Raw genomic sequence first — 15,152 nt, 5'->3', positions numbered from 1 at the left:
GATGCAGATTGTATATTTGTGTAATGTATGTAGTGTATATTAGATGCAGAGTGTGTGCTTGTGTAGTGGATGTAGTATGTGTATAGTGAATGCAGAGTGTGTGCTTGTGTAGTGGATGTAGTATATGTATAGTGAATGCAGAGTGTGTGTTTGTGTAGTGTGAGTGTATATAGTGACTACATAGTGTGATTGCATATAGTGAATTCAGAGCGTGTGTTTGTGTAATGGATGTAATGTGTGTATAGTAAACACGGTGAGTGTTTGTGTAGGCATGTAAAGAAAATCGCTATACATGGGCCAAGGGACTGTCATCAAAATGGCTCATTTCTATGTTTTTCTTTTTTTTTACAGTCAGATTGTGAACTTAGAAAGATTTATTTTCATTGATGGAGCAGAGACTAAAACAATAATTCAATAAAGGAGTAGTGTGTACTCAAATAGAGAAATAATGAGACTCGTATTCCCCCTACAAGGGGAATGGAAATCAGGCTCATAAGAGTTACCTCAAAACTAGTAACAATATAAGATAAAAACAACTTTATTGGAAAAAAGACATAAACTACACACACAAAAGTGATATAAGTGTGATGTGTAGGAAAAAAATGGAGTGACTCCTACCTTTTGCTACTTAGTATATCTAGTGAACTCCACAAGTTACAAATATAGTGTTAACAATGAAAGTAGGACACAGTAACAAGTTGCTTACAATATATCCTCAGAGTAGTTGTGAACAATCCCTATTTTATATAAATAGAGAGGACAAAAATATGAAACAAATACGTATATATAGATAATAAAGTGGGTCTCAGTCGGTATATACCAAAGGGGGGAGCACTTGTAGTATAGATTTATAAAAATTTATGCCCTGGGTGATAATTAATCACTAGAGTAGTAAAAGATCAATAGATCTCCTGAGAGCTGATAGCTGGCAACTAAAGTTGAGCGGACACCTGGATGTTCGGGTTCGGCCAAACTTTAAAAAAAAAAGTCTGAGTTCGTGATCGAACTTGACCCCGAACTTGATCCCGAACCCGAACCCCATTGAAGTCAGTGGGGACCCGAACTGTTGGCCACAAAAATGCCTCTAAAAAACTTCTGGAAAGGGCTAGGGAGCTGCAAAAGGAAGTAAAATGGGGGTAAGAGTAGGGCAAGTGCCCTGCAAACAAATGTGGATAGGGAAATCACTTAAAATAACATAAAATACCTAAAAATTTAAAATACAGCTGAGCCATAAAATAGCACTAGATGGAATCTTTGATTTTAGCTTTGGAAGAACATAAATCAAAATCTAAAGCATGGCTGTCAGGAGGATCACCAGAATTATCAATTTGAGAGAAGGTTTGAGTGCAGGGTATTCTCTTTCATTGTGCAAACTGAGCTCAACTCCTGATGCATGGAGAAAAGGCCTTCACAAGCCTCTGCTAATGTGTACATAGTTTATACTAAGTGACCCATAGGTTGAGGAGGCGGTGACCGTTGCAGTGTAGGTGGAAGCAGCGGTGGAGGAGGAGGATGAGGTAGCCAACACTGTTTTTTTTTTTTTTATTGGGGTAGCCCCCAAAATATTGGGACATATAAAAAAAAAAAGAAACATTTGTGGCCTGCGGTGCATTTCTTGCAGTCCTGATGCATGGAGAAAAGGCCTTCACAAGCCTCTGCTAATGTGTACATAGTTTATACTAAGTGACCCATAGGTTGAGGAGGTGGTGACCAGGCGGTGTAGGTGGAAGCAGCGGTGGAGGAGGAGAATGAGGTAGCCAACACTGTTTAGATATATATATATATATATATATATATATATATATATATATATATATATATTTATATTTTTTTTTTTTATTTTAATTGGAGTAGCCCCCAAAATATTGGGACATACAAAGAAAATAAACATTTGTGGCCTGCGGCGCATTTCTTGCAGTCCTGATGCATGGAGAAATGCTCAACTCCTGATACATGGAGAAAAGGCCTTCACAAGCATCTGCTAATGTGTACATAGGTTATACTAAGTGACCCATAGGTTGAAGAGGCGGGGACCGTGGCGGTGTAGGTGGAAGCAGCGGTGGAGGAGGAGGATGAGGTAGCCAACACTGTTTATATACATATATTTTTTTTATTTTAATTGTGGTAGCCCCCAAAATATTGGAACATTCAAAAAAAGAAACATTTGCGGCCTGCGGTGCATTTCTTGCAGCCCTGATGCATGGAGAAATGCTCAACTCCTGATGCATGGAGAAAAGGCCTTCGCAAGCCGTACAAAGTTTATACTAAGTGACCCATAGGTTGAGGAGGCGGTGACCGTGGCGGTGTAGGTGGAAGCAGCGTGCGCCGGTGACCATGGCAGTGTAGGGTGGAAGCAGCGGTGGAGGAGGAGGATGAGGTAGCCAACACTGTTTTTTTATATATATATTTTTTAATTGGGGTAGTCCCCAAACTATTGGGACATATAAAAAAAGACAACTCTGTTCCGCAGAGTAGCTGTTGACATTATAGTTGTTGACTCTAGAGAACCTCGGGCCAATCACACATCCCTGTGACGGCGACTTTGCATTCGGATGTCATCCATATCAACTTTCGATGCCAGTTTCTGCGCCTACCATGGTGACCACGGGTAACGGGGAATCAGGGTTCCATTCCGTACAGGGACCCTGAGAAACGGCTACCACATGCAAGGAAGGCAGCAGGTGCGCAAATGACCCACTCCCGACGACAAATAACAATACAGGACTCTTTAGAGGCCCTGTAATTGTAATGAGTCCACTTGAAATACTTTTACTCTGATCAATTGGAGGGAAATCTGGTGCAGAGCCACTGACCCGTGCGTGCTGCAGCTGAAACTCCACTATCGCCTGCTGCTGCTCGCACAGTCTCATGAGGCGGTGAGCGCAGACAGGCGAGCAGCAGCAGGGTGACAATGCCAAAAGCGTGCACAGCCGCTACAGTGAATGTCACATCCTGTTCCAAGTTGCGGATCAGTCGGTTGATGGCTTCTGGTATCCAGTACTCTTTTTACTGAAGCTGCATAAGGGTCCTGGTATGTGGCCGCACAAACACTGGTGCTCAACACCAGGGGGCGTGCAGTTACCCTGCACCCGACCCTGCTAATCCATTCCACACTGTGATTCCTAACTTCAACATCAGGCATACTGGGTCCCAGTCGTCCGACCACCGCCCGGACAGTGTCTGGGTCCTGGTCACCGGACTGCCCACCTGACTGTTAAACTACGAAACTACAAATGGATGCAGTTCGGTTTCGCTCAACTCTATTATGGATCCTTTGATCGCTACATGTTTTATTTGGATAACTGGTAATTCTTGAGCTAATACATGCCGACGAGCACTAGGGGACAGCCGCTCCGCTTTAGCACCCTGCTCCCTCTTATGCTGTGCTGGTGCCTCTGTGGGACCAGCGCCTCTTCCTCCAAACTGCACATGTCACTCCATTGACCTTGATTCCATGTGGGGTCTAGGACCTCATCATCCTCCACATCATCTTCCACCCATTCCTCAACCCCGCCCTCCTTGCCGGTATACACACTGCAGAAAGCTACAGCAGTTGGCACCTGTGTTTTTTTCAGCATGTAAAGTCTGCAAAGGACATATGGAAATTGTTTTAGAATTGTATCCAGGCAACAGTTTTCCCTATAAACTGACCTCTCAGTTTGACTTGTGACGGTATTGCCCCAGAATGACAATATTGTTTAAGTACCTCTTAGCTATTGATAACTGGTTAAATATAGCAGCTTGTTATCTGGTAGTTTCTAGTGTAGAAAATATCAATCTGTTTTCTATCACTTAGATCTGTGTAACAAGTGTTGTAGGTGTGAAACAATATTACAAGTGACCGATGTAGTACATTCGAATCAAAGTTACACTTTGATTTGACTCACAGATATGAAGTGAACACCCCAAATATACCATTTAACCCCCCCCCCCCCAAAAAAAAATTACTTTTTAACACTCCAATGTAAGCAGCAGATTAGCAGCAAAACAATTAGAATGTTTACAACTGTGCAGTAAGCGCACTATTTGATGCTTCTATTTGACTCTCAGATATGAAGAACAGGCCCCAAAATGTACTATTTAGCAGATTAGCACCCAGAAAATTTGAATTTTTACAACTGCGCTGTAAGCACACTATTAGACGCTTCGATTTGACTCTCAGATATGAAGAGCAGGCCACAAAATTTACTATTTAGCAGATTAGCACCCAGAAAATTAGAATGTTTACCACTGCGCTGTAAGCACACTATTAGACGCTTCTATTTGACTCTCAGATATGAAGTGCACCGCAGGCCGCAAATGTACTATTTAGCAGATTAGCAGCAAGACAATTAGAATTTTTACAACTGCGCAGTAAGCGCACTATTAGACGCTTCTATTTGACTCTCAGATATGAAGTGCACCGCAGGCCGCAAATGTACTATTTAGCAGATTAGCAGCAAGACAATTAGAATTTTTACAACTGCGCAGTAAGCGCACTATTAGACGCTTCTATTTGACTCTCAGATATGAAGTGCACCCCACTAATGTACTTTTTAGCACCCAAAAAATTATACATTTTAAAACTGCAATGTGACAGCAGTATTTGACGATTCTACTTGACTCTTAGATATGAAGTGCACCCCGCTAATGTACTACCCCACTAATGTACTATTTAGCACCAAAAAAAATTGACTTTTTAAAACTCCGTTGTAACCGCGGTATTTGAAGCTTCTATTTCACTCTCAGATATGAAGTGCACCCCACTAATGTACTAGTTTGCAGAATTCTTTCCTAAGCTGTCCCTCACAGCTGTCGCATCCTCTCCCTACACTAATAAGAGCTCATGTGCGTGCGGCGCTACGTGACTCCAGTGTATATATAGAGGCTGGGTCACATGCTGCACTGGCCAATCACAGCCATGCCATTAGTAGGCATGGCTTTGATGGCTTCTAAGGGCACACAAGTTAAACACTTGTTGATTGGCTGCCCTGCAGACTTTGAAAACGGGCCATTAAATCGCCCAACACCGAACTCCAACCCAAACATACAGTGATATGTCCGTGTTCAGGTCCGGGGTCCAAAAAATTTAATGTTCGGTACGAACCCGAACTTTACAGTTCGGTTTCGCTCAACTCTACTGGCAACCTATTGCACAGAAAAAACAGCTCCTGTTAAGCATAAATAAAAGATAGCTGACAAGTGCCAGAGTTAGAACTGAAGGGGTAAGCACCCAGTGCACGAAGAATCGGTATTAACGGGTAGAAGTTCCTAATACTCCTAGTGCTAAAACACCCCCCCCCCTAAATCAAGTAGAGTCTTCAAATTAGTCAAATAGCCTAAGAGAGATTGAAGTCAAACCATTGTGATATAAAGAAAAGTTAAAAACTGTCAGGATCGGGACAGGGATCCAACACGCAGAGTACAAACAGTAGCCAGATACGTATACCGGACCTTAGAATGGCCGGACTAACGTAAGTAGTACAGTAGAGAATGGTCAAAGACAAGCCGAGGTCGAGGGTAACAGAAGACAGGTAAGCGAGAGACAAGCCGAATCAAGGGTAACAGAGATAAGCAGAGTAGAGCAAACAAGCCGGGTCAAAACCAAGAGGGATAACTAGAATACACGAGCACTGAGTGACTAGAACAAGCTAGAACCACGACAGGGCAATGAGCTAATGAAAGAAGCACTGTTAAATGCCCTGTTCAGATAAGTAAACACGCCTCCGAGGTGTCCTGATTGGTCCTGAAGCAATTGAGTGACAGGTCGTTCCGGGTTGGCGTCCTGACGTCGACTTCCGGACGTCATGCTATAAAAGGGAGTCACTCCCTCGCGGCCGGCTTTGCATGACCGGATAGACCGCGAGGAAGGGGGAAATCAGACCGTCCGGATGGATGAACGGCTAAGTCTCTACCTCTTTCGGAGGTAGAGACCTCAGGTACCCTGACAGTACCCCCCCTCTCAGATACGCCCACCGGGCGGAAGGCACCAGGACGAGAAGGGAAGCGAGAGTGAAATGCCCTGCGGAGACGGGGGGCATGAACCTCCTCCTGAGGTACCCAACTTCTCTCCTCAGGACCATATCCTTTCCAATCGACCAGATATTGTACTCTCCCCCGGGAGATTCGAGAATCGATGATGGAATTGACTTCATACTCCTCCTGACCCTCCACCTGAACAGAGCGAGGAGGGGCGATCGTGGACGAGAATCTGTTACATACTAGTGGTTTTAGCAAGGAAACATGAAATGAGTTAGGAATGCGTAAGGCATTAGGCAAAGCTAGACGATACGCAACTGGGTTAATTTGAGTCAGTACCCTGTAAGGTCCAATATACCGAGGAGCGAACTTCATGGAAGGCACTTTTAACCGAATGTTTCTAGTACTTAACCATACTCTATCGCCTGGAACAAACACCGGTGCTGCCCTTCTACGTTGTCAGCGTGTTTTTTAACCAGCATAGAATTGTGCAGAAGAATTTGTCGAGTCTGGTCCCATAACTTCCTTAAATTGGCAACATGGACATCCACCGACGGTACCCCTTGGGAAGAGGGCTCCGAAGGAAGAATGGAAGGATGAAAGCCATAATTCATGAAGAAGGGGCTAGAATGCGTAGAATCACAGACGAGATTGTTGTGTGCAAACTCCACCCAAGGAATCAAACCGACCCAATCGTCCTGGTGTTCAGAAACGAAACAACGTAAATATTGTTCAACCTTTTGGTTGGTGCGTTCAGCAGCTCCATTGGACTGAGGATGGTAGGCAGAAGAGAAATTCAATTTGATGCCTAGTTGAGAGCAGAAGGATTTCCAAAAACGGGAAACAAATTGGGAACCTCTGTCAGATACAATTTGGGAAGGTATCCCATGTAAACGGAAAATCTCCCTAGCGAATATCTCCGCTAATTCGGGCGAAGATGGGAGTTTAGGTAAGGGAATGAAGTGAGCCATCTTAGTAAATCTGTCCACCACAGTGAGGATAACAGTCTGCTTTTTAGAGATAGGCAAATCAACAATGAAGTCCATAGCCAAACAGGACCATGGCTTTTCAGGAACCTCTAAAGGGTGCAGAAATCCGCATGGAAGCGAATGGGGTTGCTTGGTCTTGGTACAAACCTCACATGCCCCGATGAATTCTTTAATATCTTTACGTAACTCAGGCCACCAGAAATCTTTAGAGATCAGAGCATACGTCTTGCGAATGCCAGGATGTCCAGCCACCTTGCTGTTGTGGAAACAGCGTAACACTTCTAGTTGGAGAGTGGCAGGAACGAAGTGTCGATCCCCAGGAGTCTGTTTGGGCGCAAGATGCTGAAATTTCATGATCTCGGCAAGCAACGGAGAGTGAATCCTGAGATTCGTGTTAGCGATGATATTACCCTTAGGAACTATGGAGGAAAGGACTGGCTCAGTTATAGTGAACGGTTCATATTGACGAGACAAAGCATCGGCTTTAGAGTTCTTAGAACCAGGTCTATAAGTAAGTACATAATTAAAGTGAGTGAGGAACAAGGACCAACGAGCCTGCCTGGCGGATAAGCGCTTAGCCTCCCCAATATAAGACAAGTTCCTATGATCCGTTAAAATAGTAACAGGGTGTAATGTCCCTTCTAGTAAATGTCTCCACTCCTTTAAAGCCTTAATGACCGCTAACAGTTCCCTGTCGCCGATGTCATATCTGCTTTCAGGCCCAGATAATTTCTTAGAGAAGAACCCACAAGGGTGTAACGGTTTGTCCACCCCTAACCTTTGAGACAGAACAGCCCCAACTCCCGTCTCAGAAGCATCGACCTCGAGTAAGAACGGCAGAGTCGTATCAGGGTGGACTAGAATGGGGGCAGAATCAAAAAGTTCTTTGAGAGTCTTGAAAGCAACAAGAGCCTCCGTAGACCAGGTCCTAGTATCAGCCCCTTGTTTGGTCATATTGGTAATAGGCGCAATGATAGAAGAGTATCCCTTAATGAAGCGCCTATAGTAGTTGGAAAAACCAATAAACCTCTGAATAGCCTTGAGTCCTTTGGGCAAAGGCCAATCTAAAATAGATTGGAGTTTGTCAGGATCCATTTTAAAACCTTCCCCAGAAATCACGTAACCAAGAAAGTCTATCTGAGACTGGTCAAAGCTGCATTTCTCCAATTTACAGTATAGGCCATGTTGCAGAAGTTTGTGTAATACCTTTCTGACTTGTCTATGGTGAGTCTCAATCTCCCTAGAGTGTATCAGTATGTCGTCCAGGTAGACAATAACACAATCATGTTGAAACTCCCTAAGTACCTCATTAATCAAATCTTGAAATACTGCAGGAGCATTGCAAAGTCCAAACGGCATAACTGTGTATTCATAGTGGTCATACCGGGTATTGAACGCCGTCATCCACTCGTGTCCATGCTGGATTCTCACCAAATTATATGCCCCTCTGAGATCTAACTTGGTGAAGATTTTGGAGCCCTTAAGACGATCAAACAACTCGGTAATCAATGGGATAGGATAAGCATTTCTGATAGTTATTTTATTCAAGCCTCGGTAATCAATACAAGGTCTCAGCGTGCCATCCTTTTTCTTAACGAAAAAAGAACCCAGCCCCGGCAGGGGAAGAAGACCTCCTAATGAATCCTTTCTCTAAATTCTCACGAATATATTCCTCTAGAACAGAGTTCTCCTGAACAGATAAAGGATATACATTACCCCTCGGGGGCATAGTCCCAGGTAGAAGCTTAATTTTACAATCAAATGACCTGTGTGGAGGTAAAGAATCGGCATTCTTCTTGTCGAATACTGCCTTTAAGTCTTGGTACAGGAACGGTATCTGTTTTTCTGTGGACTGAGTAGGACTACCAGGTGTGTTAATATTAGCCAATGGAGAAACCTTGCGTAAACACCTCTCCTGGCAGCTCTGACCCCACGAGAGTATCTCCCCTAATTCCCAATCGATAATAGGGTTATGTCTCTTCAACCATGGATACCCCAGAACTATGGGAACAGAAGGGGACGAAATGAGCATAAGAGATACATTCTCCACATGTAGGATACCAACATTTAAGTTAATGGGTATGGTCTCACGAAAGATAACAGGGTCCAGTAGTGGTCTACCATCTATGGCCTCAACGGCCAAGTGTGTCTCCCTTAACTGGGATGGGAAATTGTGTTTAGTGGCAAAGGCTTGGTCGATAAAATTCTCAGCAGCTCCGGAATCTATCAACGCCATAGCCTTTACTACTTCCTTCTCCCAAGTTAAGGAAACTGGTAGCAGAAGCCTGTGATCTTTATAATTAGGAGTAGAGGACAAAATAGAAACACCCAAGGCCTGTCCTCTAGAGAAACTTAGGTGCGAGCGTTTCCCGGGCGGTTAGAACAGTTCGAGAGTAAATGACCTCTGGCTCCACAATACATACATAACCCCTCCCTTCTCCTGTGCTGTCTCTCCTCCTCAGAGAGGCGGGTATAGCCTATCTGCATAGGTTCAGGAAGCAAAGAGACCGTGGAGTCAGGGCTTGGAAATGCGGGGACTAACCTAAAGGAAGGTCTCCGGTTCCTCTCTCGAGTGTTCTGTCTCTCTCTTAAACGTTCATCTATACGAGAAATGAATGAAATTAAATCCTCTAAATTTTCAGGAAGTTCTCTAGTAGCAACCTCGTCAAGGATTACATCTGATAGCCCATTCAAAAATACATCCATATACGCCTGCTCATTCCACTTGACTTCTGACGCCAGAGACCTGAACTCTAGTGCATAATCCACAAGTGTTCGGTTCTCCTGTCTCAGGCGCAACAGTGATCTGGCTGCATTAACCTTTCTACCTGGAGGGTCAAACGTTCTTCTAAAAGCAGCTACAAATGCGTTATAGTTATATACTAACGGGTTATCGTTCTCCCATAGTGGGTTGGCCCATCTCAGAGCCTTCTCAATGAGTAAGGTGATAATAAATCCTACCTTTGCCCTATCTGTAGGATAGGAGCGAGGTTGCAATTCAAAGTGGATACTAATTTGGTTTAAAAAACCACGACATTTCTCAGGAGCCCCACCATAACGTACTGGTGGGGTAATGCGAGAAGAAGCACCTACTGTGGCTACCTCTAGGCCTGAACTTACAGGAGAGATAGGAGTAGTACGTATCTCCTCTGGTGGGTTATTGGCACGAGATAATAACGCCTGTAGCGCTAGCGCCATCTGATCCATTCTGTGATCCATGGCTTCAAACCTAGGATCAGGAGAAGCAAGCTGACTGTTTGTACTTGCAGGATCCATTGGCCCTGTCGTAATGTCAGGATCGGGACAGGGATCCAACATGCAGAGTACAAACAGTAGCCAGATACGTATACCGGACCTTAGAATGGCCGGACTAACGTAAGTAGTACAGTAGAGAATGGTCAAAGACAAGCCGAGGTCGAGGGTAACAGAAGACAGGTAAGCGAGAGACAAGCCGAATCAAGGGTAACAGAGATAAGCAGAGTAGAGCAAACAAGCCGGGTCAAAACCAAGAGGGATAACTAGAATACACGAGCACTGAGTGACTAGAACAAGCTAGAACCACGACAGGGCAATGAGCTAATGAAAGAAGCACTGTTAAATGCCCTGTTCAGATAAGTAAACACGCCTCCGAGGCGTCCTGATTGGTCCTGAAGCAATTGAGTGACAGGTCGTTCCGGGTTGGCGTCCTGACGTCGACTTCCGGACGTCATGCTATAAAAGGGAGTCACTCCCTCGCGGCCGGCTTTGCATGACCGGATAGACCGCGAGGAAGGGGGAAATCAGACCGTCCGGATGGATGAACAGCTAAGTCTCTACCTCTTTCGGAGGTAGAGACCTCAGGTACCCTGACAAAAACAAACTGTCGGCAGCACGATGCATGCTTCGGCGGTGTGCCAGAATTTGCGGTCCGTACGGAAGCACATGGAGATAGTAAGGGACAAGTTGGACAAGGAGGTACCATTGGGATGCATGGAGGGCCCCTGCATGTCCCTGCCATTCCCGCACCTGAGGGTGTCGCCCCTGGGTGTGGTGCCCAAGAAGGGGCCGAATGGGGATATTTATGAGAAACTTTGCCGACTCTCTTATGCCTCGTTTGACGCTGCAGTACGTATGTTTCGCGTGTCAGAGTCAGATACCCTCATGGCCAAGGCCGATGTGGAGTTGGCATTCCATTTGCTCCTGGTGCATCCGGAATGTCATCACCTCCTGGTGTGCATTTTTGAATGAAAGTATTATGTGGACTTGTAAAAGCATGGAGTGTTCAATAAAAGTCAGTGTCGCGGTACTTTGGGGTTCCGCTGGTGCCAGATAAGACGGTGGGGCTGGCTACCTGTCTCAGCTTTCTAGGGATAAAGAGATTCCTTGACCAGGGAATGTTGTCTGCCTATGGACAAGGTGGTGTTGCGTGGGGTGGTAGCGACTGCGAGGGAGCTGCGGAAGCTGCCATTGCAGCAGCTTCAATCACTCTTGAGGAAAGTTTGCTTGACGCATAATGCCCATTGAGTGGATGTTCAATAGGACCTTGGCTGTGACTAAGGCCGGGGTGTCAAAGCTGCACCATTTTGTGCAACTTATGCATCCACTGCGGGAGGACCTTGCAGTGTGGGATGGATTTCTGGAGGGTTTCAACGGGAGAGCCTACTGGCAGGCCTAGGAAGTGTCCGATTCGAAGCTTGACTTGTTTTCTGATGCAGCGGGATCTGTAAACTTTGTCAGGGTGCTGGCTGACTAGGAACTTGGCGTTCTTGGAGCAGTTACCGATTGTGGTGGCAGTGGAGTTATGGGGCGATCTGCTTCAGGATCGGCGGGTCGCCTTTCACTGCATCAATTTGGGAATGGCATTAGCCATCAACAATCTGTTGGCTTCCTCTCCACTGGTGGTTCGGCTGCTGTGAATGGTTGGTGTTGTGCTGCCTGACACAGAATATTGTAAGTAGGGTCGGTGCATCTCCCGTGAGTGGTCAATGTAACAGCGGATGCCCTTTCTCGTTCACAGTGGCGGGAATTTCGTGTGGCCACTCCCGGGGCAGATGCAGAAGGTTTCCCATGCCCAGTGGAGTTGTGGTCTCTTGGGCTGACAGAGTGATGGAGTGGCTCGGTGTCAAAGGCCACATGGGTTCAGTATGGTAAGGCATGGCAGGAATGGTTAGCACTTGAGCAAACCTACTGGGGGGTTTCCTTTGGTCCAGGTGTGGCTACTGGGTCTGCTACACTTCTGGGAAACGTCAGGGTGCTCGCCTTTGGCTGTTAAGGCCAATCTTTCAGGCCTTAGCTTCTGGTTTAAGCTAGCTAAGGTCCCAGATGTTACGAAGGACTTCCTTATAGTACAGGTGATGAAGGGTTGGCATAAGGGCCCTGTCGTCTCTGGGGCTTTGCTGCTGAGCATCTTTCAAGTCTTATCTCAGGTGTGTTCATTGGAATTTGAGGTGTTCTTGTTCAGGCTCGCATTTGCATTCGCGTTTTTTGGGACACTGAAGGTGGGGGAACTCATTAGTCCCAGCAAACGGATCCCTGGGAGTATCCTGGTGGGGGATGTCATGTGCCAAGGGGGCAGGGTACAAATTTTGCCGTCGCAGGTCTAAGACTGAAATGGGTGGCAGAGGTGTGTGGGTAACCCTGAAGGAGGTACCAGGTTTGGTGGTGTGGCCGGTTTCCTGCAGTACAATGCCTTGCGTCCATCTGGGGAAGGCCCCTTGTTGTTCATCACAACGGGGGACACCTGTCCCGATTTCAATTCATTCAGGTCTTTCACAAATCGCTGTATTCTTTTCCAGCAGTGAGTTTGGGGGCCACTTGTTTCGTATCGGGGTGGCGACTGAGGTGGCCAGATTGTGATTCTCGAAGATGGCTATTCGGAGGATTGGTAGGTGGGAATCAGGAAGGTTAGTCTTATATTCAACTCTCGGGGCTGATTTTTCTTCCCCGCTGTGTTTTCTCCATAGATCCGGTGAAGCGAGTGTGGGTGATCGGGCACTCCTACGTGTACTGGGCCAGGCAGCGGGTGGTATTCGTCCCCAGGGCTTCTTCTTGGACAGTCAATTAAGGCTGTGGAAGTTCAATGGTTCAGGTCCAGGGGGATGCGATGGGTACTTCTGCTCCCAGAGCTGGTTCATTTATCCCGTTTACTGAGAGTGCCTGATGTATTGGTGATTCATCTTGGGGGTAATGACTTGGGAGCGGTCCCGATTGGGTGTTTGGGAGACATGATGCGCAGGGACCTGGTGAATTTCCTCCTGAACGTTTAATTGATATGGTCTGAGGTTTTTCACAGAACTACTGGAGGTGCGTGAGGGATCAGCGGGCAATGGAGCACACTAGGGTGAAGTTAAATAAAAGTGTATCGAAGTTTGGGGGTTGTACAGTGTGGCACCGCATTTTCAAACAAAATGCGGCTATGTATTTTCGCAGTGATGGGGTCCACCTCACGGACGTGGGACTTTTCAACCTGGCGCTGCAAGACCCTTCGGAGGAGGCCATGGCTGTGTTGGTGGGGGGGGGGGGGGGGGGTTATTTTATATTGAAGGAGAAAATAGTAGCATATTTTCAACATCACAATAAATATTCTTCATAAAAATAAGCTTAATTGGTTTTATTATTATGATGATATTTATATAGTGCCATCATCAAATTCCGCAGCGTTTTGAACAATCTGTACTACCACCTGTCAACACTGATTTTGATTTGCACAGTTGACCTCTTATGATATTTATAAGCAAAACTAGACAACTTTTTTTTTATTATAATTTTTGACGGACCTCTGTCAAGACAGCTTTTGTTATATAACCATTTAGAAATATAAAAAGCGTCTTTAATTTCCTTTCATGTATGAATTGTTTTTCTATGAATTTGACAATATCCTGACATTTCTCACATGTAAAAAAAAACAGCATGATAACTGCCCCAGCTAAAAAAAAATAAAACAACTAAAACAAAGAGATACATCCCAAAAAGAAATCATTGTATATGACTACTTGGGTGGACTTTGTTACGAGGTTACCTGTTACTTTAGCTTAGATAGCTATATTGTTTTAGGTTTGGCTTACTTTGATACTATAGTAAGGAGTTACTGTATCTCCTGTGCAAAGTAAACTTGCTAGCATTTCTGATCTGGACTGCCCATGTGGGAAGGATCAGTCAGATAAGTGACTGGTTTATGTTCTCTCTATAATAGCACAAATGAGCTAAAACCTGTATGATCCAGGGCCATCTTAACAGCATTATAAACCTCCAACAAATGCCATGCATACATACACACAGACTGCTGTAGAGTTACACACAGACAGAATGTTTAATGCACCCCCAGGCAGACTCTTGAATACAAACACACAGACTGCTGAACACACATAAACACACAATACTGCTGAATACACACAAAAAGACAGACCTACTACAGTGAGGGATGTAGTGTGTGTGATGGGTGCAGTATGCATAGGGATGCAGTGTGAGTGTGTTGTATGTGTAGGTGTGCTGTGTGTTTTGGGGTGAGGTGTGCTGTTTGTAAGGTGTGTAGTGTGTGTGGTGTGAGAGGGGGCAGTGTGTGTTTGTGAGATGTGCATGGGTTCAGTGTAAATGTGTGAATCGGTGCAATTTGTGTGGGGTGTAGTGTGTGTGTGTGTGTGAAGGATGCAGCGTGTGTGTTTGTGTTTATGAGTGGTGACCTGTGTTTGTCAAAATATTTTTTAAAAATAATAACATTATAAATACATTAAAAAAAAATACAAAATATTACAATTTCAAAATATTAAATCATTTGAAATGTTTAAATCAAGGACATAGTGTGTTTTCTCTTTTAGACTGCACAGTTGACAGTTTGAAAATCCTGCATATGGAGTTATACAGAAAAATGTATACACACTTTCCCAGAGGATCTCTATAGACTTTTTTTTAAAGCTGGATCAAATTATGATCGCAATGTGTAGAATAATGTTTTCTCAAAAGATGTGGTTACCCACATGACTCTAGCATCAACATCTAACCAGGCACAGTCAACAAAATGTTGAGGCAAGGTTGTCGTTTATGGATTTTAAGATAATTTAAAGTATTTCAAATTTGAAAATGTTGTTCAAGTTCAATGACAATGGACGTGTGAGTTTGCAACAGAACCTCCAACTTGCCTGACAATTTTAAAAATTCGAGTTTCAAAGTTTGAAACCCATGGTACCTTGTGTGGTGTGTGCAAAAAAATAGACCTCATACAGCAACAAA

Source organism: Pelobates fuscus, chromosome 3, assembly GCF_036172605.1.
Source record: "Pelobates fuscus isolate aPelFus1 chromosome 3, aPelFus1.pri, whole genome shotgun sequence".
Classification (NCBI taxonomy): Eukaryota; Metazoa; Chordata; class Amphibia; order Anura; family Pelobatidae; genus Pelobates; species Pelobates fuscus.
Note: the sequence above shows the minus strand (reverse complement) of the source record.